The following is a 22,928-nucleotide window of genomic DNA, read 5'->3' as shown; positions in this document are numbered from 1 at the left end:
TGATTTAGGGGAAATCCACAGCTTATTCCTAGGATAAGCAGCATAAAATCTATTTTACTACTTGGGATCTAGCTGAGTACTTAGACCTGGGTTGGCCTCTGTTGGAAACAGGATAGTGGGCTTGATGGACCTTTGGTCTGTTCCAATATAGCACCTTTTATGTTCTTACCTCTTTATAGCGCTCCCTGCTACTGCGGGATAGGCTGTATTTGCCTGTGGAAATTAGGGCGGGAAAATGTCAGGTTCGGGAGCTCAACTCGTAAACTTCCCAGACCCGAGACACACCGCTTTCAAACAGAACCAGCCAATCGTATGCAAGGAAGGCGGAGTCACGACGTCGTATCGCTCTGCCGTAGGAGAAAGACGTGTTGCGTAAAGCCGTGCGCGTCCGTACGTCGCGTTTCCCGGGTACCGGCGTAGCACAGGAGAGACTGTGGTCCCCCAGTAACCGGCGAATGCTGGTCGCTCAGGTGCTCGTAACCGCCGTTATCAGCGACTTGGAGGGGGAGGAAGCGGGAGCCGTGGCGGGATGTAAACAAGGTGTGCTCTGGTTAGGACAAGAGGGGAAAGTGTGCTTGTCCTACCTCTCTCCTGTAGCGACGCCCCTGTATAGGGTCATAATGATTTGAGAGGGACTTTCAGTGTTGTGAAGGATGAGGTTGTGACAAGGTTTGAGATGGAGTGGAGGAAAAGCTGCTAGAAAAAGAAAAAGGGCGAGGTTGTACAATAAGGTATTATGTGGAAAGAGGGAAAGGAAAGTGGTGGGTTGGTTTCGGAAGAGATGGTAAGCATGGGGAAATCTACAGGAAACAAAGCAGGTTATGGAGTTCCAGGAGGAAAGAAGAAAAATGAATGAGTGCAGGGGAAGGGGATTATTATTATTATGTTTCTGAGAATTTACTAACATTCTCATCCTCGACTCCTTAGCTTCCTTCAAGGGAAGCAGCACACGTTTTTTGGTTGAATGAACCAGACTTCCCTATCTCTGGCCCTACCCCTAATCTTTCTAATGTGGGTAAAATATTGGTAGGGCGATGGCCCCTGTAGCTTACCCCATTCTATTGTCTGTGAGTGCCTTCATTTCTGATGAGGAAGCAGGTGCAAAAACAGTTGTAGGCCATGGCCTTGTTGACCTTCTTAGGAACAAAACATAGAAAAAAACCAACAACCCCTGAATAGCTATGAGTGTAAAATGAGATCAGATATCTGGGTTGATGCACTAATCTATGCTAACTTTACTGCATCTTAGTCTGTTTTGTGCACATATATGTGTAATAAAATTTCAGTGTAGCAAAGGTTTTAGCACACACAACTGATAAATGAAAAGGGAAGGGGAATACATTAATTTTACTGTAGTTAACACGTTAATGACCTATATATAAATATTGAAATGCACTAAAAAGTGCTTTTTTAAAAATCTTTAGTTTAGCACTGAAACTTAATCCTTTGAAGTGTTTTCAAATGGCTTCAGTAGGAGATCAATTTGAAGATAATTTCTCACCCAAAGACAGATCCTTGTTGATGTCTCCGGATCCTGTTTGAAGGGCCTATGCACCCAGGCAGTGGATGTTCAGGATTCCTATGCACTCCAAACACTCTTTCACCTGTTACTGAAATCTTGCCTAAACTTACCTCATTTATTCCCCTCTCTCAATCTGGCGTCCTATCCATACCTCACCAACCCAACTCCTTAACCACTTTAATTTGCTATAGGGGTGTTGGTAGATGGATAGGATGTTGAGATATGTAGGTAAGATGTGGTCTTGGAATGTTTGTGTGGCATGTGTATAAGGTTGTCTGGTCCTGGGTCTTTTGAGACCAGTACAGTAGTAAGGAAGTAACTTTAACTTTGAAATCGGCTTTTCCTCCATTAGGTTCACTTTAGTGCATATTGTTTGAATTTGGCTTATAGTTAATAAGATGTATGATGCAAAAATAGCTTTATTACATCTGAAGTATTATTAAAAAAGATAATTTTTTAAAAATAAATGCTAATTTTCAGCTCGTTCTTATTACATCAGCCCCATAGAAAGGTTAATGAAACTAAAACACTGGAGAAAGACTAAACATCTGGTTACAATTTTGGCTTGTTTTATATGACTCTGTCTAAAAATTTTCTTGTAAAATATTGCAAGTTCTCATACATTGTATGAACCAGAATTTGAGGAAATCTGTGGCATTTCAGCAAATAGTAGTGGGAAGTGGCATATACCCCCACCTCCTTTTAAAAAACTTCTGCTATTGACGCTCATAGGAACTTTATGAGTTTTGGGAGCAGCACAGAGCATTCAGAGCGCCAGCCAGCACTAAAAACTGCTTTTGCAGTTTTGTTAAAAAAAAAAAAAAAAAAAAAAGGGGGGGGTAAAGACTTAGAGCCTGTTTTACAAAGCCGCACGGTAACGGCCCCGAAGCCCATAGAGATTTAAAGGGCTTTGGGGCTGTTGCCGCGCGGTAGCCGCTAGTGTGGCTTTGTAAAACAGGCCCTTAATAAAATTTCCAATTGAGTAAGTGTGTTCTTCAGAAAACAAAGTAAAATGAAGTTTGATGTACAATTTTGTATTCAGTAGTGGAAAAATATTTAGAAAACTTAAGTGTGAGACCAAATATTTTAGGAGTATGTGAAGTGTTTTGTTGTTGTTTTTTTATCTTGTTATGTTTTGAACTTTGCTCTTCAGCATCATTTCCTCTCCAGCCTTTTTTTAGCCTCACTGTGCTGCATCTCATCCTTTAAATGGCATGAGGATGGTCGTGGGATACAGTTCTGGCTTCTGTTCTTGGCTCTAAGCAGCATTAGGCATCTGTTTTTAAGCCACCTGGTTCCTGAGATTTTCTGCACCAAAACACCTAGTTGAATTTTAATCTAATCATGGGACCCAAATTTGGATTTAAAAAAAATATAACTTGTAAGCAATCGCATTTCTCTGTCACTTTCTTTTTTGCCACTGCTATCTTTCTTGATGGGAACCTTGATCGTGATCCCATCTGTTGCTTGTCTTTTCTCTTAAATTTAATTGTTAGTTAATGATGAAGCTGAAATTGAACTTGCTAAAATCAAAAGAGAAATGAAGGCTAAAGTTAGAAATTGAAGTAGAATGTCTAATAAAGTTAGGAACAGAAGTTCCATTTGGTGTCATTTATTCCACCTGAGCCAGAATTCAGTGTATCTTCCTCTATAATAAAACCCTAAGCGCGCATGCTTGCTTAAGGTTTCGTGATCCCTGCCGCCGTGATGTGTGTCTGTGGCCACATTCCAATTGCGGCGTGTGGGGTGGCTTGCGGCGCATGTGCCACCTTGGGGCGTGTGCAGTGAATTCAGCGGTTTGACTCAGGAACGGCAGGAGGCAGGCTTGGGGCACGTGCAGTGAATTCAGCAACAGTTTGACTCAGGAACGGCAGGAGGGTATCGTGCGGATAAGAAGTGGAGGGGGAGAAGAAAAGGGGGCTGCTTTGGGGGGAGAGATGTGCTGGGGGCAGACAGCAATCGCGCTTTGCTCTGGGAGAGAGGAACAGAAGGGGGCCACGGAGCAGGCAAGCATGGCACAATATAGAAATACAGGTAGGCAGGGGGCCAGGGGGAGAGGAAAAGGGGGCTGCTGGACAAGGGGGGAGGTAAAAGGAAGGGAAAAGGCCTACTGCTGGACAGGGGAAGCAGGGAAGAGGTGCTGCTGGACGGGGGAGGTAAAATGAAGGGAGAAGGGCTGCTGCTGGACAGGGGGAGCAGTGAAGGGGTGCTGCTGGACAGGAGGGAGGTAAAACAAAGGGAGAAGGGCTGCTGGACAAGGGGAGCAGTGAAGGGGTGCTGCTGGACAGGGGGGAGGTAAAACAAAGGGAGAAGGGCTACTGATGGACAGGGGGAGCAGGCAAGGGGTGGTGGTGGACAGCCTAGGAAAGAGAGAGAGAAAGAAAGGTTCCCTTCTGTTCCCCCCCCAGAGCAAAGCGTGATTACTGTCTGCCCCCAGCATACCCCTCCCCCCCAAACAAGCCCCCTTTCCCTCTCCACTTCTTACCCGCACGATACCCTCCTGCTGTTCCTGAGTCAAATCGCCACTGAATTCACTACATGCCCTCCAAGGTGGTGCATGCGTCGCAATTGGAATGTGGCCACGGTCGCACATATCACGGCGGCAGGGATCATGAAACCCTAAGCACGCATGCATGCTTAGGGTTTTATTATAGAGGATTGGCTTTAAGACCAGAATTAGAGAGGTAGAGAAGGTAATTGAGGATGGTCTGAAGTGGACATGTTATAGGCTCCAGGGAATGCAGTGCATACCAGGAAGAAAAGCATGGCCACTTGAAGCAAAACAGAGCTGAGTGGAAGGTTTCTTAGATGCTTCAATGACAGCAGATACTGCAGCCAAGAGACAGAAAGCATTCTGTTCTGTGAAAAGAAAACCACGATGTTAGTGGAATGAAGTAGGGACCATTTGTTCTGAGTTAGTAATATTGGAAAAGGTTGTAGTTTCCATGGTTTCCCGATTGAAAACTCTAGGAGTGGAAACCAAACCTGATTTGGCCAAAAGGGTGGTATGAGGATCTTAATGCCCCAATTTTGGTGAAGTCTGAGTAGAGTTTTCCCTACAAGAGGAAATGCATAGAGGAACTTGTCCACCCCTTCCCCCAGTGAAGAAGAAACTTGTCTGACACGATGAGATAGGGAGCAAAAAGTCAAACAGAATCGAGGAAGTTTGTTGTTCTGAGAGGAAGTGAAGAAATCTGTCTGGCATTCCCTATTGAGCGAAAATCGGATCCAACACTTGTCATTCTGAGAGACCATTTGTGAGGTTGTTCGCCCTTGATCCTAATTGGCTAAGAGTTGCTGTTTCCAAGAGAACCATTTCTACTTGGCTAGCAGACTGTATCTCCTTTGTGTAAACTCAGGCTGGTTTGACAACTACAAAGTTGTGTAACAGCCCACAACGTATGGGCTATGGCCTTGGGAGCTCATTTTCGCTCTGCATCTATTGAAATTTGCAAAGCAAATAGAATGTTAGGCATGATAAAGAAGGGAATCACGAGTAGATTGGAGAAAGTTATAATGCCACTTTATAGAGCAATGGTCAGACTACACTTGGAATACTGTGTCCAACATTGGTCTCCCAACCTAAAGAAGGATATAAAACTGCTGGAGAAGGTGCAGAGACGAGCAACGAAGTTAATAAAAGGTATGGAGAACTTGGAATACGAGGAACGATTGAAGAGACTGGGATTGTTCTCCCTTGAGAAGAGGAGACTGCGGGGGAATATGATCGAAACTTTCAAAATACTGAAAGGAATCGACAAAATAGAGCAGGAAAAAAAGTTATTTACAGTGTCCAATGTGACATGGACAAGAGGACATGGACTGAAGCTAAGGGGGGACAAGTCCATGACAAATATCAGGAAGTTCTGCTTCACACAATGAGTGGTGGACACCTGGAATGCTCTCCCAGAGGAGGTTATTGCGGAATCCACCATTCTAGGATTTAAAAGCAAACTAGATGCACATCTCCTTATGAGAGGCATAGAGGGATATGGGTGACTAAAATTATGCCAGGTGTACACCTGGCTTTGCCTCCGCATATGCAGATCGCTGGACTTGATGGACCGAAGGTCTGATCCGGAGATGGCAGTTCTTATGTTCTTATACATTTTCTTCTCACTAATATTTAGAACACAGCTCCAGAAGAGACAGTTGTTTGGGCAAAAAAATTCGCAAGCATCTATTCTCTTTATAAAGCCAACTTTTTCCTCCAACCCTGTGGAGTTTCACCAGGCTCCTGTATATTAAATGTTTATCATCTTCCAGAGACGTGAACCTTTCATGTTTCAAGTTTTTCAGGAAGATTAGGGTTTACTACATTCATATGGTAAAAGTCTTCAAGGAGAAAAGTACGGTGTGTGCAAGACATAGACATGACAGTTATGGTAAGATGGGTACTACAAATTCAATAGAAAAGAAGGGGAGGGGGTAAAACATATGGTAAGTAACCATTACTGTACTTCTTTCAGATACTTGCTCTGGTGCTGATTTTTATGAATACCCTTGTAAGGCAAACAATACTTAAAGTAAAAAAAAAATATCCCTCGATCAACATCTACAACTACTACTTTTTATGGCTATGCGAAAAAGCCTTTCCAAAAGTGACCACTGCTAACAACACTTTCAGCTAGTAGCATCGTCTCACTACCACATCGTCATCGAGACACATACAATTTTTATCCATTAAAAAACCTTTTATCTTTTATTAGTGTGAGAATTTTTGGAAAGCAAAATCGTATCTGCTGTAGCTGTTCAGGAGAGCCGTATTCCGACATAGCTATGTTTCGATTTTTGCATGAGGGCAATTGGCCTCCTAAAATTAAAAATAACAAAACTTTCAAAACTAAAAAACAGAAAACTATATAAAAAAATTTAATTGAAAATAGAAAGCAAGATTCAGCATACTTAAAAGAAGTTTCCCAAAACTTCTCATATTACATTACATTACTGACTTCTATTCCGCCTGTACCTTGCAGTTCTAGGCGGATTACATCAAAAAGATAGCTGGACATTTCCATATACTGTCTGAACTACTGTTGTCTTCCAAACAACTTAAAAAAATGGCGACTGCGTTCAGTCGGATTATATCAGTGGGAATTACTCACATGATTGGATAGAATACTGGCAAATTCAAATGGCAGATGTTCATTCAGTTTACCTATTCAGACCAAGGGATGTACTAAATTCAAATGATAAATCCACCATTGCTCTTTATAATTTAACACAAAATCAGTATTTTTAAGAGCTTCTAGCCGCAAACCTTAAATCCAACATACCTATTGGACTGTTTTTATGGCTGAGGCGTATTTGTTCCTCTGGATGATTTAAAAAATTTTTGCTAATGAGTTGCAATATTGTTTTCTTGATCGTGGGTACCCAGAGGGAACTATACATAAATCATACTTGTGAACCAGAGATATACAGTGTGACCCTATGTTACAGTATAAAGAAACATCTGAAGATTTTCTCACTGTAGTGTTTCCCCATTCTTAATTTGATTTTACAGTCATAGCTTTATTGATGAAGCACTGGGATGTGTTGTCTTTACAAGCCTGTTTGAAGATCCATCCTATTTTTTTTTATTTCGGAGAGGGGAAAATATTGGTGAAATCTTAAATTACAGAAGAATTGATTACAATATGATGGATTTTACACCTACTGATTATGAACAATGTAGAGCTTGCCAATGGTGTTCAATGGTAGTTTTGGAATGGAGGGATCTGCAATCTGGGTGACTTTTTCTCAGCAAGAGTGAATTCTACATGCAATTCTAAATACTGTATGTTATTTACTGTATTTGCCCTTGCATTTTGATTTATTTATTTATTTAGCCCGTCTTCCCAAAGGAGCCCAGAATGGGTTACAAAGGTACATTCACAGTATAGAAAGGACAAAATTAGTGAACAACATATTTGGCAGACATAACTTAGAAGAATTTGCAGCATTCGTAAGAGATATTACATGGCGTAGCATAGTTTTAGGACAGCATTCACTGTACTAACAGAACATAAGTACTAAAATTTTAGTGTTGTAAGCGAGTACATGATTGGTAATCGGCAGTTGAGTTTCCATTTATGTGGGCCATACTTCTCGGTCTATCAGGAAGTGACTGAATGAGCATAAATCTAGAATATTGCAGGTAGTGCTTTCGTGCACGGAGCAGTGGTTATGCACTGAATTGAAAACAATGTTGAAGATGTACATTGGTGTATCATTGATCTATAATGTTGGGGAGGGAGGATGGTGATCCTGATGTTTTGGGTTTGGTTTTTTTTGTTAAATTATAAAGAGCTTTGGTGAATTTAACATTTGACTTAGGTACATCCTATGGGTCTGAATGGGGAAATTGAATGGCTGTCTGCCAGTTGAATTTGCCAGCCTGATTGGATAGAGCACTCATACGATTTATCCCCACTGATAATCTATCTGAATATTTGAAAAATTGGTGTCCCCAGAGGATTGGAATTGGTTTTGTGAGGCACATAGTTAAGCACAAGGTTAAAAGAAGGGGGGAGTGTGTGGCACACTGGTTAAAGCTGCATGCAGCCTCAGCACCGTGAGGTTGTGGGTAAAGAGTTGCGCGAGGACAGAAATCCCACCCATCCCCGCAAGGATCCTCTCCATCCCCACAAGGAACCTCTCCGTCCCCACCCATCCTCGCAAGGAATTACCTCCATCCCTGCCCGTCCCCATAAAAAGCAGCAATTACTTCAGACAGGATCATCAATTACACAGTTTCTTTTGTGTTTGTGCTGCTGTTTTCTTTGTGGAATCTCTTTGGTGGAACCCTTTTTTTGTTTTCTGTTCAGGTAATTAACTTATAAACCCCCTCTTTTACTAAGGCTGACGTGTCCATTATATTATATGGATGAACCCTGCTTCCAAAGCCTTCCATCCCCGTGGGAGTCCCATGGGTTAGGGGGGGATTCCTGTGGGACTCCAGTGGGACCCGCGGGATTCCCGCGATCCCTGTTTCCATGCAGACCTCTAGTTGTGGGTTCGAACCTGTGCTGCCCCTTGTGACTCTGAGCAAGTGACTTAAACCCCTCATTGCCTCAGGTACATTAAATTGTGAGCCCACCAAGACAGATGGGGAAAAATGCTCAAGAACCTGAATAAATTCATGTAAACCGTTTTGAGCTCCCTGGGGAGAACAGTATAGAAAACTGATTGAATACATAAAATAAATTGTCATGATTGAATCAAGAGACTTAAAACCAAAATTATAAAAATGGGTGCACATTAAGAAGTAGAACTTGATCCTTATGTGCACTCCTACAGGCAGCAACTCCGCTAAGGAGTTCAAATTTAAAATACGAACTTGTCACGGTACAGGTTAGGGGGTGAAGAACTTATGTGCACGACGGAAGAGCGGGACTTGGGTGTAATTGTATGTGATGATCTTAAGGGCCAAACAGGTTGAAAAGGTGATGGCGAAAGCTAGAAAGATGCTAGGTTGCATAGGGAGAGGTATGTCCAGTAGGAAAAAGGAGGTATTGATGCCCCTGTATAAGACTCTGGTGAGACCTCATTTAGAATATTGTGTACAATTCTGGAGGCCGCACCTTCAAAAAGATATAAGAAGGATGGAGTTGGTCCATTGGAAGGCTACTAAAATGGTGTGTGGCCTTCATGATAAGGTGTATGGGGACAGACTTAAAGATCTCAATTTGTATACTTTGGAGGAAAGGCGGGAGAGGAGAGAGATGATAGTCATTTAAATACCTATGTAATATAAATGTGCATGAGTCGAATCTCTTTCATTTGAAAGGAAACTGCAATGAGAGGGCATAGGATGAAGTTAAGAGGTGATAGGCTCCGGAGTAATCTGAGGAAATACTTTTTTACGGAAAGGGTGGTAGATGCATGGAACAGTTTCATGGAAGAGGTGGTGGAAACAGAGACTATCTGAATTCAAGAGGGCCTGGGATAGGCACCTGGGAAAGAGATAATGGTTACTGTGGATGGGCAGAATAGATGGGCCATTTGGCCTTTATCTGCTGTCATGTTTCTATGTCGGGACCACTGCGTTTGTGGCGGTCCTATTAGTGAAAGAAACATGCAAGCAGCAAAGGCAGGCTCTGAAAGACAAAAGTTAGCACAGCACTTAGTTAAGCAGAATACAAAGGGTGCTGCTAAGGAGTTGAATTTAAAATACTAATTCATGATGTAATTTCTGGAGGTGGAGTCACGGGACCACCGCATTCACAGAGGTCCTATTAACGAGAAAACCATGCAGCAGCAAAGGCAGCTTGGGAATTCCATGTGTGAGAACACTGCACTTGGCAGTGTTCATACTGGGTTCCAGAGATAACGTCCTCTTCATGTGAAAATGTGTCCTCGAAAACTTAAAGCAGGGGTATCAAAGTCCCTCCTTGAAGGCTGCAATCCAGTTAGGTTTTCAGGATTTCCCCAATGAATATGCATGAGATCTATTTGCATGCACTGTTTCTATTGTATGCTAATAGATCTCATGCATATTCATTGGGGAAATCCTGAAAACCCGACTGGATTGTGGCCCTCGAGGAGGGACTTTGACACCCCTGACTTAAAGGAAAGTATCTTTGCTTTATACCAGTGCAGGGATCTCAAAGTCCCTCTTTGAGGGCCGCAATCCAGTCGGGTTTTCAGGATTTCCCCAATGAATATGCATTGAAAGCAGTGCATGCACATAGATCTCATGCATATTCATTGGGGAAAACCTGACTGGATTGCGGCCCTTGAGGAGGGACTTTGAGACCCCTGTACCAGTGGTTCCCAACCCTGTCCTGGAGGACCACCACCAGCCAGTCAGTTTTTCAGGACAGCCCTAATGAATATGCATGGGGCAGATTTGCATGCCTGTCACCTCCACTATATGCAAATCTCTCTCATACATATTCATTAAGGCTATCCCAAAAACCTGACTGGCTTGTGGTCCTCCAGGACAGGGTTGGGAACCATTGCTTTATTGACCTGAACTGACTTTATTTATAAGGTGAACACCTTTTGAAATATAAGCATTTTTCTCTCTTCCTCTTCTGTCTTTATCCTTGTTTCTTTTTCTTTTCCTCCCTATATTATCTCTTATTTACTTCTTCCCTACCTTCTTTCTTCTAACCTGTCACTGCAGATCTTGTTTGAGTTATGCCATTTGTTGGATCTTAGAGAGTTGCCGCTGCTTCTGGGCTGAGAGATCCCTTTGCTGAAGGATTGGCAAATGAGTAGCATGCTTTAAAATCCATTGTTAGATAAGTGAAAAGTCAGATCAAACGGAATATGTGTTGCACATTTGCTATACTGCTATAAAGTGTAAAATTAGAGCTAAGTGGTTTATGGACTAAACAATGTTAACACCTTTAAAAATTCACAGAAAACATATTTTATTTTATGCATATAGAACAGGGCATTTTAGCTCGTCTTATTTGCAGCTTTGTTAACATTTTATTTAACACTGGTTCAAAAAAATGTCTTATTCAGACCAAAGCAGTATATTAGCTGTTGAGCTCTTAATATTGCTGACATAGTATTACTGTCTCAGGTTACCATGGTAACTGTCAACAATAGTCGGAGGGCGTGACTGAATAACCTGATATGATTACCTTAGCAACAGCACAGCACTATAAAGAGAAACAATAAGAGGGGCTGATAGCTATCTTTGAATCTAGGCAAAAGCCTACGTGCTGCTGTTGCAGAGTCCACTGTTTTATAACTACTTAAAGGCAGGATGCTGTGAATAAGTAGATCTGGCTAGGGGAGGGTGTGACTAAAATGAACAGCAGCTAATGCTTTTGGAATGAAATCCGACAGTGAAAAACAGAAGGGAACTTTTGATTTTAGTTGATCTGCAGACCTCATGGTGGGCCCAAAATGTCATCTAGTTAGAAGCATGTAAGGGGTATTTTAAAAAAAATTATTTTGCTGATTTTTGGATCTTCTGCCTATTCTGTTTGGTATTCGAGTCTATTGGTTTGTTGTCTTGTTTTTTGTTTGCCTACCCTTAGATGGTTCACATCTTTTCTTGACACAGATTTTAAATAAATGTTCTAGGATCAATATCCTTTATACTTAATGAGTATAACTTTTTTAAAATGTAATTTGCAGATGGTAAAGGATAAGCATAATTTTTTTTTCTCAAATCCAGATATTTGTTTCTTCTGAGCTGAAGATGTGGGGACTGTTTAGTTAATATACCCATTGTTAAACTGAAGCCAGATTAATACAGATCAATCTTGCACAGTCAACACTAAAAGAAAAGTCCTTTTCATACATACAGAACACAACCTCCCTACCCCTCACACTGGCCCACTTACTTCCTTGTCACCATCACCACACTCTCCCTACCCCTGATCCTGTCACCATCATCTCTGTACCCCCTTATGCCTTTCCTGTCACCAGAGTCTCTCCCTTCCCCTTCACTCCATCCAGCCTGCCACTTCACTCTCCCTACCTCTCCCTCTGTGGCCAAGGTGGAAGGCCATCACCTTGCCTGGCCTGTTTGCCACTTTATTCTCTAGCACCTGTCATCCCATGCTCCATGTCACCATTGCCTCATTTTCCCTACCCCTCATGATGGTCGTTACCTGTCCCTTTTGCTAGTTCATATTAGCCATACTACCTGCTTACTTGTCTTTACTATCTTGTGCCCCACTCCTCTCCCTGTCTCCTCAATCTCTCCCTTCATGCTAGCTCTCGCTCTTTCTTCTTCTCCCCCTGGCCTGCCTGTCACTTCCCTCTCCCTTCCCCCTAGCTGTCCCCCACAATACCAAGCCCCCCCTGCCTAACCTGTGGGCCAAATTGACTCTCCTCTTTTTCCTCCCCCACTTGTCACATGCATGCCAAGTCCCAGCACCCACCAAGTCTTTCCCCCTCCTCCCCCACTAGCCTGACCTCAGCATCACCAGCCAGCTCCTGCCAAGTGGTTTGGTAGGGGGAGTAGGCTCTCTCCCAGCCAGCCACCCCAGTGCCCAGGAGCTGCAGCCACCTTCACCACGGCAGCGGGGAGCCATGGAGGGGGAGGTGCAGGGTTCTGGCCTAGCCCGCCCCCCGAGGTCCTTCCCTTCTCCAGACCCAGTGTCCACACTTACTCCACGCAACTTTGGCCAGCTCAGGTGGGGGCAGGGCAGAACGTAGCTGGGAGCCAGAGAGCCATCCTGCTCCTCGCTTGGGCGGCTGCACAGAGACAACGGAAAGTGAAGCGCCGCAGCTTCCCAGAAGCAGCAACTTAGCCGCTGGCTCTTCCTCCTCTGGAGCTCTTCACGTAGGCAGTAAGCTCAGCACAGGCACACATTGGTTCAGCTGCAGCACAATGGGCCAATCACAAACGACCTTAGAACTCTGAGGTCATTTTTGATTGGCCTGTTGCGCTGCTGCTGAACCAATGTGTGCCTGTGCTGAGCTTACTGCCTACGTGATGAGCTCCATGCCTACATGACATACTGCTGATTCGTCAGGACTTGGAGCTCAATGCAGCGCCGGACCAGAAATAGGATCGGCCTCGAGTCGGGAAGATAGAAATCCCAGTTCCATCCCTGTGGGAGTCCCGTGGGCCTGGGAGGGGTCCCCGTAGGAGTCTCGTTGACCTAGGGGGGATCCTCATTGGGTTTCCTGTGATCCCCGTTCCCTTGCAGACCTCTAGTGTACAAACACTTAAATTTGCGGCATGTTACATTCTTGCACTTCCTTCCTCCTGTCTCCCTCACTTCCATCCCTTTCGATCCGTTGGGATTTCTATCTTGCCTATGATCCGGTGAGTCTTCCCTGAAGGGTGTGGCTTCTTCAGAGGCACGGAGTCTTGGGTAGTTTCACATGATGAAATTTATAGGTTACATGGTCCACCCTTCATACTTTCACAAAATTTTACTGGGTGGATGTGGCAGCATGAAAGGATGCAACTTTTGGATCCATGGTGCTCCCGGCAGGTTCATCTGCTCTGCCCTAGACTTAAGGGACTGTTTTGCTACGTCCCACACAGCCCAGCTTGATACTCTCTCCTCCTTTCCTAGACACTGTGCTTAAGTGATGACGTGATGAGGTGATTTAAAAAGAAAGTCATTGGAGACTTTCGTAAGGCAGTTTCTGTAGAATGAAGAAGATGAAAGTCCAATTAAAGCGGGTCAAGAATAGTTTGAGATGAAAGTCAAGACAACGGTAGTGAACAGCACGTTCAAGTAGCTTAGATAAGAACGGGAGGAGGGAGACAGGACGATAGTTGGAAGAGCAGGTAGGGTCCAGCGAAGATTTTTTTTTTTTTTTTGGAGTGGTAACAATGGCATGTTTGAAGGCATCAGCCACAATAGCGGTGGAGAGTGATAGGTTGAGGATATGGCAGATAGAGGGGATGACAACAGGAGAGAAAGTAGTTAAGTAGAAGGGTGAGGATGGGATCAGACGAACAGGTGGTGAGTTTTGAGGAGGAAAGAAAATGTGCAATTTCCTCCTCAGTAATTTCAGGAAAGGAAGATAAGGTGACAAGGGCCGAGGGAAGGTTGGTAGAGTGGGCTCAGTTGAGAACTCAAGGTTAATTTTGTGAACTTTGTCATTGAAGTACTCTGTCATAGTCTGGGGGAAGAGTGACGGAGGATTTGGAGGTGAGGGAGCTTGAGTACGGAGTTCAGTGTGGCAAAGAGGCGGCGAGGGTTGGAGCTGAGAGTCAGGCAGACAGGTGTAGTAATTTTGTTTGGCTAGTGTTTATTTCAACCTCAGTCCTTCTACACCAGCATTCTTCAAAGCAAAGCTTGCGGGTCAGTGGTTGTGGCCATTCATACTCTGATTCTTCCCTCTCTCCTTAAAGAATGACATGAAGATGGTTTCCCGCGGTTATCTGCGGGGACGGGAACGGTGATGAATTTTGTCACCGTGTCATTCTCTAATGCACGCGCTTGGTTTCCTTGTTGGTTACAGCGCGGCAGTAGCGGTGCGATTTCATGCTCGCACTTGTTCTCCTCGTTGGGTTTCAGTGCAGCGGTAGTAGTCCTGTTTATTCCAAGGCTCTCTTTCGTCGGTGTTTGTTGCGGCCATGTGCAGCTGATTGTGCAGGTGCCAGTTTATAGCAGCGCACATGAGATGGGACATGTCTTTTCGGCGCTGTGGGAAGCAACACACCGTTCTAGTTATTCCCCGAGTCTGATTTTCTTTCTATGCAGGCTGCGGCAGGGTAAATTTTGCAGGGTTTGAATCCGACTATGTTTCTAGGAGCGTTGATGCAGCGGCCACATGTCGGTATGAATCGGACACACGCTTGGGTCTCCGGTGATGGTGGGAGAGCTGCAGCGTTCCGGTAGTTTATTTCCAGCTGACTTTGGTCAGGGTATGCTGCGGCTTCTCTCCTTTCCGGTTCAGACAAGTTTTACATGTTTCACCAGCTTTGGGACAAGCTTGGGCAGATTTATATGTCTACTAGTATTTAAGCCCGTTACATTAACGGGTGCTAGAACATATGTGTGTGTGTCTGTCTTTTTTTCTCTCTCTCTCCTTAGCCGCTTTCTTTCTTTCTGCCTTTCTTTTTCCTTGGCTGTCCATCACCACCCCTTGCCTGCTCCCCCTGTCCATTTTCCCTTCCTTTTACCTCCACTGTGTCCACCACCACTCCTTCACTGCTCTCCTTATGCAGCAGCAGCCCTTCTCCCTTTGTTTTACCTCTCCCCTGTCCAGCAGCACCTCTTTCCTTCTCCCCCTGTCCAACATTAGTCCTCCGTTCCTTTTTCTTCACCTCCCCTGTCCATCAGCATCTCTTTCCTTCTCCCCCTGTCCAGCAGTAGGCATCCCTTCCTTTTTTATCCTCCCTCCTCCTTCTTATCCCTATGATACTCTTACCTTGCTCTGCCCCTGATCAGAGGTTCCCGACAGCTGCCCAGTTGCACCCATTGGAAAAGTTCCCACTGCTGCATCCCGCACCCCTCCTGACGCGGCTCCCGCTGTCCTTTCTGTCTGTCTCTGTCCCTGGCCCCATTTGCCTGTCTGTCTTTCTGTGTATCTCCCTGACCCTGTGTCTTTCTTCTTTCCTTTCTGTCTCCCTTCCTCCCTCTGTCTGTCTGTCCAAAGCAGCATTCCATCCCCCTCCATTTCCCTCCCCCCACACCAGTTCCCTGTGCACCTGCCCCTGTGTCTTTCTTATTTTCTTTGTGTTTCCCTTCTTCTCTCTGTCTGTCTGTCCAAAGCAGCATTCCATCCCCCTCCATTTTACTCCCCCCACACCAGTTCCCTGTGCACCTGCCCCTGTGTCTTTCTTATTTTCTTTGTGTTTCCCTTCCTCTCTGTGTCTGTCTGTCCAAAGCAGCATTCCATCCCCCTCCATTTTCCTCCCCCCACACCAGTTCCCTGTGCACCTGCCCCTGTGTCTTTCTTATTTTCTTTGTGTTTCCCTTCCTCTCTCTGTCTGTCTGTCCAAAGCAGCATTCCCTTCCCCTCCATTTCCCTCCCCCCCCACCAGTTCCCTGTGCAGCAGCATTAGCGTTTCCTCTACCCCCCCCCCTTTCCCTTCCCGCGGTCCGGACTACAAAGGTGGTGATTCCAGCAGCGCTTGCATCAGTCTCCACACGCTGCTTCGGGCCCTTCTACTGCCCTGATTTACTCTGGCACGTCCCTGATGACATCATCAGAGACGCGGCAGAGCAAATCAGGGCAGTAGAAGGGCCCGAAGCAGCGTGTGAAGACTGATGTACACGCTGCTGGAATCGCCATTCGGGCCCGCGGGAAGAGAAAGGGGGTGGGCGGCAAAGGAGAAACGGAGATCGGCGGCGGCAGGAGGAACAGAGAACGTCTTCTGGCTGCGGTCCGGCTTGTGGAGGCGATAGGCTGGTGACGTATTAGCGCGCATGCGCACTCCTTCGGCCACAGACCTACAGCGCACAGAACACGCAAATAGGAGTGCGCATGCGCGGCTAGCTCTTTATTATATTAGATGTGTGTGTTCCTGCTGTATTCACTTGAAGGAAGCTGCTAGTTTAATCGGACTCTGGGGTTAGCACTCAAGGGGATTACCAGAGAGATTCTGACCTGTGCTAGGTCACCCAGTCTCGGTTTGTCTCCGGACTAGGTCGACATACGGCAAATCACGGCACAGTGAGATCAGCAGCAAGATAGTTCCCTGTATTTCACACGGGTATCTCATTGTCTCTCTTGGGGTCCCTGCAGATTGAGCCTTTGTCTGTTGGTAACTGTCCTTATTTGGGCCTCTGTGCTGCGTTGCATGTGTCTAGTAGTGGCATAGGATATATATGCCTAAAGGTAGTACAAACAATTTCCAAGTTCAGGCTGTCTCTATGGGCATAATGACACCTCGCATCTCTTTTTTTCTTTTCTATCAAATTATCATTAATATTAATTTGGATCTTCTTACACTCTTTATATTAAAATTTTTCTAATATTAAACCGATTAATTATTCCTAATATTACACCTCCCCTACCCTTATGTACAAACCTTAATTGTTCCTTTTTTCTTTTTTTATTAATTATTTTTATTAATATTATAAATTATTTAAATTGTATTTCCACCTTTTACCTACATGTTTCAATTTGTATTAATAGAACATAATGATTAGTCTGTATTTTGTCTTATTTGTATTTGTATTTGTCATCCCTGGTTTCTATTGTACATTACAATTATGGAATACGCATTGAAATATTTGATATTGCGTAAAATCAAAATTTAATAAACTTGAAACTTGAAACTTTCCTGCGGCCAGGACTCTCTTTCTCTATTTCTGAGGGGGCCTGGACTTCAGATTTTCATGCTTATCACGCTGATTTCTCCTGTCACCATTTTCTCATGACACATGCTAGACGGACCCCCCCCCCCGACCATACAAGAAGGGCTGTACAGCTCCTAACCAGGAGCCAGTTACCTATTCTATCAAACCCACGGAGGAGCATGCGCTATGTGGCTGTTAGCCTCATCCCTGAAGCTCTCATTAGCAATGTGAGCTTTGTCTGATACCTGTTAGGATGCTGTTGTTTTCCACGGGGCAGTAGATGCAGCATCTTGATTGCGTCTAGTACGTATTCACTTTAAAGGACATACGTATTTCGCTCACGTTGCATGGAGTTTGTACTGTTTTCATGGTTCCAGTATACTCCTCTTTACATTGCGAAACTTGATTTTTCCTAGGAGAATTTCTTTCTTCTTACAGATCCTACAGTTCTCATCCTGCCGTTCCATGACCTTCTGCACTTCATTCTGAGGGGATCTTGACTTCTTCCAATGACTCTTCAGACTTTCTCATGAGGGAGAAGATGCTATAATGTCAGGTCAGGGGGCTGTGAACATTTTTCAGGATGTTTGCAACTTTGCATCCTCCTCAGGTTTCTGGTTCGTTCTTGGAGTCTCTGTGTTTTGTGTTTCCCTTTTAAGTGTTAGTAGTCCTCAGGGCAGTTCTTGTAGTTCTTCAGGAACTAAGGGACGTTATTCCACTTACTGCATGGCGCCCAAGACGGGGGCATTGGGCAGGCTGGATCCCATTCTGTTGAATTAGTTTCTCAGGGTTACACATTTCTGCAGAAAAATTGGGAGAATATTTACATTTTCACTATGGACTCCGAATCTGCACTAGGTTTGCTTGCCTCTCTTGGAGTAGCGCTTTTGGTTTTGGCACATGCCATTTCACTTACCCAAGGCTTCACGAACATTTTAGAAAATGTGGGCAGTGGTACTATTTCGGCACTACCAGGCGATTCACCTACTTTCTTCTTGACTGACTGCTTGATTTGGACGTCTTCCAGTCGGGCCATTTGACTGACACGAAAAGGGTGGTTTCTTTTCCTCAGTTCTTTGGACGTGAATCTATGAATTTGCACAGTGCTTTTTTCTTCTGTACTATGTATAGGTATATCGAGGAGATGCTTTTATTCATATAGGAGATTAATATGTTTATTTCCAGAGTCTAGGGCGATGGGTCACAGTCTCAAGTTTGCATTCTTCGGTCACCATGACCAAGAGTATGGGATTCTGTACAGGTTCTAGGATCCATATTGCTGACTCCACTGGGAACTTCGACTTCCTTAGCAAAGCAGCAGATGAATCCAGAGACAAGTGGGAATAGCTCACATCGACCAGCAGGTTGAGATAGAGAAACTGATTAACCGTTGGCCTTATAGCCTGGTATTCCCTCTGTCCATTCAGTTTGCTCTATCTCCCAGCAGGGATGTGAGCTAGCTCTCTAGCTCCTGGATTTTTGCTGTGCCGGGTGCATTTCTGTGCAACTTTAGTCTGCTGTTGAGACTAGCTCTCTTCAGATAGACAGGGGTGCCTGGCTGAGCGGTGCCGGCTTTAGGAGTAACACCTGGGCCCTCCCAGGTCCCTTCTCCACCCTACCCTCCGGTGGATTGAGGGATTCATTGGGCTCTGCAGTTCTGCAGTTCTTCTTTCCAGTATAAAAAAAAAAACCGGAGCCTGATATTGATGTGCTGTTCTTGTTTGGTCAGCTATAGTTACAACTGCCACCCATAACTTAGCGTTGTATGGATATCGCGAATTGGTGGTGAGTACATTTTCTACTATTTGTTCCCCCCTCCGCGTTCCGGCCGTCCGATCCGTCGACCGAGAGCGGGTCTATTCTTTTTGGTAGAAATTCTGAGTCGCGAGTTTGGTGGGCTGGTGTCAAACGAGCAATACAGCAGAGAGAGAGAAAAAAAAAAAAATAATAATAATGGCGGCAGAGGCTGCAAAGCGGTGTTCGCGCTGCGGAAAGCGCAGGACACTGCTAGGTCTGTGCTCAGCCGGGTGTTCAGATACACCGGCAGAGGCTTCTCAGGCAACAGAAGTGGCTATTTCCCGCGTTGGGGAGGCGCGATTGATTTCCCCTTCCCTCGCGGTTGAGTCGGCCGGACAACAAACTACTGTGGCGGAGGAGGGGAAGCCAGCGGAGGTAGTAGCGTCGGGGACGCTGGGAGGAGCCGCGGTTCCGCTCCTCTGCTCCGATCAGACAGGGTTGGCTGGATTCGGGCTGACTTCGTTTTCGCCAGAGTTTGTTATGTTAATGCACCGGGCTTTTATGTTGCAGGGCTCTCAGCCTGCTCAGCCGGTGCCTTTGAGTTTTTCGTGGCTTCCGGGTCCATCTACTTCCACTACTGGTTTTGCTAGCAAACCTCCGGGTGCGGCTGCGGTTCTTGCGGTTTCTCCCGGGAACTCACAGGTAGCGAAGAAACGCAGACTCACAGCCGCGGATGAGGGAGATCCTATTCCAGTCTCCCCGTTATCTCTTCCTGACTCCCTTGAAGAGGGTGAGGTGTTAGACTTGGAAGATCCCCCGGGTAGGGAAGTAGATGATCCTTCCGCTCTACGTCTCTTTCATAGGGAAGAACTTTCTTCTTTAATTTCTAAGGCGTTGCAAGGGTTGAACATCTCGCAGGATGATGCTACTGTTTCGGGGTCCGCCAATCCCCTTATGACAGGGACGCGAAAGCCACCTAGGTCCTTTCCAGTGCATGAGGCTATGCAGGAACTTATCACGGCGCAGTGGGACACGCCGGAGGCAAGTCTGAGGGTAGCAAAAGCCATGCGGCTCTTGTACCCTGTTGCTCAGAATGAACTTGAGAAATTTCAGTTACCCAGGGTTGACGCGCTAGTGGCCGCAGTTACCAAAAAGACTACCTTACCGGTTGAAGGGGGAGTTGCTCTAAAGGATGCTCAGGACAGAAAGATTGAATCTTCTCTGAAGATGTCCTTTGAAGTGGCTGCGGTCACTTTACAGGCCGCGATTTGTAGTTCATATGCGGCACGGGCGTGTCTGCAGTGGTCTCAGTTAATGACTGATAATTTAATGGAGTCTGGAGGTTCGGTTCCAGTAGAACTGGCTGATTTGGAGTCAGGTCTGGCATATTTAGCAGATGCTTTATATGATATTATTCGGGCTTCCTCAAAACAGATGTCTCTTTCGGTGGTTTCTCGTAGGTCCTTATGGCTCCGTAATTGGGCGGCAGATGCAGCGTCCAAACTCCGGCTCATAAAACTCCCTTTTAAAGGCCGTTTGCTTTTTGGGGAAGATTTAGATAGATTGGTTAAGGATTTTGGGGATACCAAAACCCAACGGTTGCCGGAAGATAGGCCTAGACCCCCGTTGAAGTCCTCCACCTCGAGACAGCGATTCCGGGATGTTAGAAGATATCGGACAGGTAAACCGGGTTTTCGGTCCACGTATGGTTCCTTCCCTTCTTCAAGGCCTAGGTTTCCGCAGAAAAGTTCCTTTCGTGCAGCGAAACCTCCTTCAGCTCAGCCAGCCCGTGCCCCAGCAAGTCAATCTACACAATGACGGGGTCTTGGCTCCCTCCGCTATTCCCTTAGGGGGAAGGCTGTCGGCTTTTGTAGCGGAGTGGGCCAAAATCACGTCGGATCAGTGGGTGTTAGAAATTATTCAAGACGGTTACAAGTTAGAGTTCTCCTCTCCCGTCGCCGATTCTTTCTTGGTATCCCCATGCAATGGGGTAACCAAGAGAGACTCGGTCCGGATGACTCTTCGGGTGCTTCTGGATCTGGGGGCGGTGGTGCCGGTGCCACAGGAAGAAGTGGGCCTCGGCAGGTATTCCATTTACTTCATTGTGCCAAAGAAAGGGGGGTCGTTCAGACCGGTGCTGGATCTCAAAAGAGTCAACGAATTTCTCAGTGTCCACCATTTTCGTATGGAGACAGTTCGGTCGGTTATTGCGGCAGTAAGGCCGGGGGAGTTCCTCACTTCCCTCGATCTCAAGGAGGCGTACCTCCACATTCCGATATGGCCCCCGCATCAGAGGTTTCTGCGGTTTGCGATCCTAGGCCAGCATTACCAATTTCGGGCGATGCCCTTTGGTCTGGCAACAGCTCCTCGCACTTTTTCAAAGGTGATGGTGGTAGTGGCAGCATGTCTCCGCAAGGAGGGGATTCGAGTACACCCTTACTTAGACGACTGGTTGATCCGCGCCTCTTCAAGGCAGGAAAGTTTGTCGGTAACTCAGAGAGTGATATCTCTCCTTCAGTCTTTGGGGTGGATCATCAACTTTCCCAAGAGTTCGCTGTCCCCGTCCCAGTCATTGGTGCATTTAGGAGTGATGTTCGATACTTGTCGGGGGAAGGTGTTTCTACCCCGAGAACGGGGAGAGAAGTTACAGTCTCAGGTTCGTCTACTTCTCGAGTCACCAAGACCTCAGGTTTGGGATTATGTACAGGTTCTAGGCTCGATGGTAGCGGCTCTAGAGGTGGTACCCTGGGCTCGGTTCCACATGAGGCCATTGCAGATGTCTCTTCTTTCACGGTGGTCCCCGGCGTCCCAGGATTACGATCGGCGTATACAGTGGACTCCTTGAGCGGCTTCCAGCATGCAGTGGTGGCTCAACGAGTTCAATCTTTTCCGGGGCATGCCGTTAGCGACGCCGGATTGGGTTGTGATTACGACAGATGCCAGTCTTCGGGGCTGGGGGGCTCAGTGCCTCCAAGCATCGGTACAGGGGGTTTGGTCCTCGGTAGAGGCCCAGTGGTCGATCAATATGCTGGAGTTGAGGGCTATCAGGCTTGCGCTTCTGGCATTTCAGTCCAGGATTCAGGACCGTCCAATCGGGATCTTTTCGGACAGCGTCACGGTGGTGGCGTATATCAATCGTCAGGGAGGTACCCGGAGTCCTCAGTTAGCCGAAGAGGCAATGGTGCTGTTTTAATGGGCAGAGATGCATGTTCCTCTCCTCTCGGCGGCATACATTGCGGGTCACGAAAATATTCAGGCAGACTTCCTCAGCAGAAATCGTCTCGATCCAGGAGAGTGGGAGCTGTCCGCTCAGGCGTTCGATATGCTAGTTCTAAAGTGGGGGCTCCCGGAAATAGATCTCATGGCCTCGTCTCGCAATGCAAAGCTACCTCGGTTCTTCAGCAGACGCAAGGAACCGAACTCGGAGGGGGTAGACGCGTTAACTCTACTTTGGCCTCCAAATTCCCTTCTATACATATTTCCTCCTTGGCCAATGATAAGTCGAGTGTTACAACGCATCGCTCTCTTTCAGGGACGGGTGATCCTGGTAGCTCCAGATTGGCCACGTCAACCGTGGTATGCGGATCTGATGCAACTATATGCGGGCGATCGGTTGAAATTTCAAGTGACTCGGGACTTACTAACTCAGGGTCCAATCTCCATAGAAAATCCGTCCCACTTTGGTCTTACGGCCTGGCTATTGAACGGTCGCGGCTAAGGAATAAGGGTTATTCGGAGCAGGTTATTGCCACTCTTCTTCAAGCAAAGAAGATTTCCACGTCTACCTCCTATGCTAGAGTCTGGAAAGTTTTTGACTCGTCCGGGCATCTTTATCGGCTATTCTTTCTTTTCTGCAAGAGGGCGTAGCTAAAGGGTTGGCCTATAATTCTCTGAAAGTTCAGGTGGCGGCCATTGCTTGTTACAGGGGCCGGATTTCTCGTTTAGCGCTCGCATCACAGCCCGACGTAGTCCAATTTTTAAAAGGGGTTCACCATATC

At 45.9% G+C, this 22,928-nt stretch overlaps 1 protein-coding gene across 14 annotated transcripts in view; it reads left to right on the top strand.

Annotated features, from left to right (window-relative positions):
- Nucleotides 1-331: 331 nt before the first annotated feature.
- Nucleotides 332-22,928, top strand: part of KATNB1 (katanin regulatory subunit B1) — a 301,411-nt gene continuing 278,814 nt past the window's right edge. For 5 of the 14 annotated variants that reach the window (XM_033941720.1, XM_033941719.1, XM_033941721.1 and 2 more), the window contains exon 1: nucleotides 339-540. The gene's annotated coding sequence lies outside the window, so the exon portion shown is untranslated. Of the gene's footprint in view, nucleotides 541-645; nucleotides 732-22,928 lie in introns of those variants that run through there. The other 9 variants (XM_033941729.1, XM_033941728.1, XM_033941724.1 and 6 more) reach the window with 6 other exon arrangements.

Source organism: Geotrypetes seraphini, chromosome 4 (assembly GCF_902459505.1).
Source record: "Geotrypetes seraphini chromosome 4, aGeoSer1.1, whole genome shotgun sequence".
NCBI lineage: Eukaryota > Metazoa > Chordata > Amphibia > Gymnophiona > Dermophiidae > Geotrypetes > Geotrypetes seraphini.
This window is presented reverse-complemented; position numbering and strand designations above follow the sequence as displayed.